The sequence below is a fragment of the Quercus suber genome, unplaced genomic scaffold (assembly GCF_002906115.3).
Source record: "Quercus suber isolate HL8 unplaced genomic scaffold, Cork oak 2.0 scaffold_54, whole genome shotgun sequence".
Classification (NCBI taxonomy): domain Eukaryota; kingdom Viridiplantae; phylum Streptophyta; class Magnoliopsida; order Fagales; family Fagaceae; genus Quercus; species Quercus suber.
Genome location: NW_027069519.1, coordinates 352,849 through 355,795, shown reverse-complemented (window position 1 = coordinate 355,795; position 2,947 = coordinate 352,849).

Sequence of the window (2,947 nt, the reverse complement as noted above, 5' to 3'; positions counted from 1 at the left end):
TATCCAGTTATAAGCAAAGTTACTACAATAAGTTAAACACAATTGCTGATCAAATCTTTGAGCAAATATCTCGGAGTCACAAACATGAGAATTCTTGTGAAATTGTCCATAATAGAAGAGTTCAAGGATTTGAAATTACGTGTAGACATGCTAGTCAACACTACATAAGGTAGTAATAGATTTAGAGTTAAGTCTATTTTACAAACTTGAATTCTATTAATGAATATGTTGCCTTGAGGATTGTTTAGGTTAAATCTTCCCTAAGATTTTTTGCTGTGAAACATGCAGTTTCATTGTTTTTCCTTGGTCATTATTTCTGGTATCTATGTGACCTGTGCTTATGTGATATGTTAATCAATTTAATCAAGATCATAATTAATTAATTGATTAAAAGTTGATTAATTTTGTGACAACCAAGGCCTGAAATATGATCCAAGAATTTTACTGTAGAGAGGAAAATTTTGGAATAAGAATGGATCCATTTACAAATTCAATTTTATTTTTGGCTTTCAATGCCGTGATCATAGATCTAGACTCAGTTGGATGATTTTCTCCTCCAACTTGTGTTACCAGCAATGTGCCAAGACTATCACCGCTATGAAAGAAAGGAAGGATTAGAAGCATCATCCGCCATAGAGGTAGCAGCGTGCTCGAATTTGCAGCAATAGTATTAATGTTGGAAGTCATGGATGAGCAAAATCAGAGCTCTAATATCATGTTAAAAGTCACCCAATAAATAGAATCTGAGATTATTATTGAAAAAGAGAAAAAAATTACATTATGATTAAGCTCTTCTATTTATAAACTAATCAGAGACTAAGTGAAGGAAAAATATCACTAACTCACTAAACTAGAGCTAACTGCTTTGTAACAGACTCCACCAATTTTACATTTGACCGATTAGAGACATAAAAGTGATCTTCTCGTGAGTCACTTAAGCCATGTGACACGGTATCTTTATGTAATTTGAAGCATTTGGCGACACCGTTTCCTTATGGCTAATCACCGTTTCCTTATCTTTATGTAATTTGTTGTTTTATACTCAAGATACTTGATGTACACTAATTTACACAACGTCCACATTTTATAAAGCCATGATATCCAGATTTTTGCATCAGTTAATACTTCCTTAGTTCCCACCAGAATACAGGACAAGTTAAAACAGTCGAACAAAATAATTGATATCTCTCAAATTTTATAAAACTACTCAGAAATAAATCATATGGGTAATCAAGTGCAGTGGAAAAATCTTATAGAGATGATATAAAATATTACATGGAGGGACTTTAGTAGGCATTATAGAAGAAACATCATTGATTACTAAGGAAAAGACACAAAAAGACATGGAAAGTTATAAAGCAACACAGTTCCTCACAAAGTGAAAGAATTTGCAAAAGAATACAGCATAAAAAAGATTTTGCGCCTACGGTATTCATAGGAATGAACATGACCAACAAAGAAACATCAAATGTTTACAAAATTCACCGTTGCTCTATGAATATGTTCTTTGTATTTGCTTTTAAAGTCTTCTTATTCAGTTACTCAAAAATTTATTACTAATATTTTAAGAAACAAATTATAATACCACTCTAATCGAAACTTTTGATTTAAAAATTCAAAGCATTCTTGTATTTATTGATAATTATTTCAAATTTTACATTTTATTAGAAATAAATATCAATAACATGACAATTCTTAATTTATTGTCCTTATATGATTTTAGCTTAGAAAAGTTTTAGATGAGGCATGACAATATTTGATTTTTTTTTTTTTAAGTTTTAACTTATGGTGTCTGCTTTTGATAATAATTTTTTATCAATAGATCAAAACACCAATTAATTTTTTGTGTAGACGGAGATTGAACCATAGATCTCTTAGATTAGATTAGTTTAGTAACACATGCAAATTAAGGATTAATCACTCAATTTAATGCTTAAGACTTAAGAACTTCTTCTAGATCGACTTGCTTGACATGGTAAACTTACTTGACTTTTTGGGAAATTGTTTGACGGACCAAAAAAAATAATTTTCTTTTCATTAGTGGGAGACTTAGACTAATAATGGGTCTTCTTTTCTTTAAATGAAAAAATTGTAATGGAAGACTTTTTTTTTTTTTTTTTGAGAATATTGTAATGGAAGACTTTAATTAACTTTTTAAAATAACTTTTTGTTAATGGGCGACCCCGAAAACTACTCTCCTAGGTCCTCTCCCACTCACTCCCTCCATGTCTCTTTGCCTAACTCATGTAATAATGGTGCCAACTCGTTAGAAAAAGGAAAAAAGAAATCCTCAGTCTCCTTTGTTTTTCTGCCTAACTCTCTTTGTATGATAATGGGTGTCAGTTCATTGGAAAAGAAATTCTGAACCCGAAGAAAGAATCCGCTATCCTACTTTTCACATTCAATTTTATGCCCTACTAGGGGACAAAATTGGCCTTTGCCCCTTTCTATCAAAATATCGAGCATTTTGCTCCTCTTCTGAAACTAATTAGGGAAATGCCCCTCTTTTGAAACTCGATTTTCTCAAAATTGAGTTTAAAAAAAAAATATTCTAGAGCCCTATAGTGGCGTTTTAAGGAGCCTATAGTCACATTTTAAGGACGTATAGTGACGTTTTGGAACTCGAGCTCCATGAACTCAAGTTATAGGCAATTTTTTTTTTTTAACCTATAACTCAAGTTCATGGAGCTCGAGTTACAAAACGCCACTATAGGTCTTTAAAATGTCACTATAGACTCCTTAAAACGCCACTACAAGGCTTAACTCGATTTTGAGTTAACTTGATTTTGAGAAAATCTAGTTTCAAAAGAAGGACATTTCCTTAATTAATTTCAAAAGAAGGGCAAAATGCTGGATATTTTGATAGAAAGGGGCAAAGGCCAATTTTGTCCCCTACTAAATGTAATATATCATGTTTATGATTTTAATTTTAATTTTTAATTTTGAT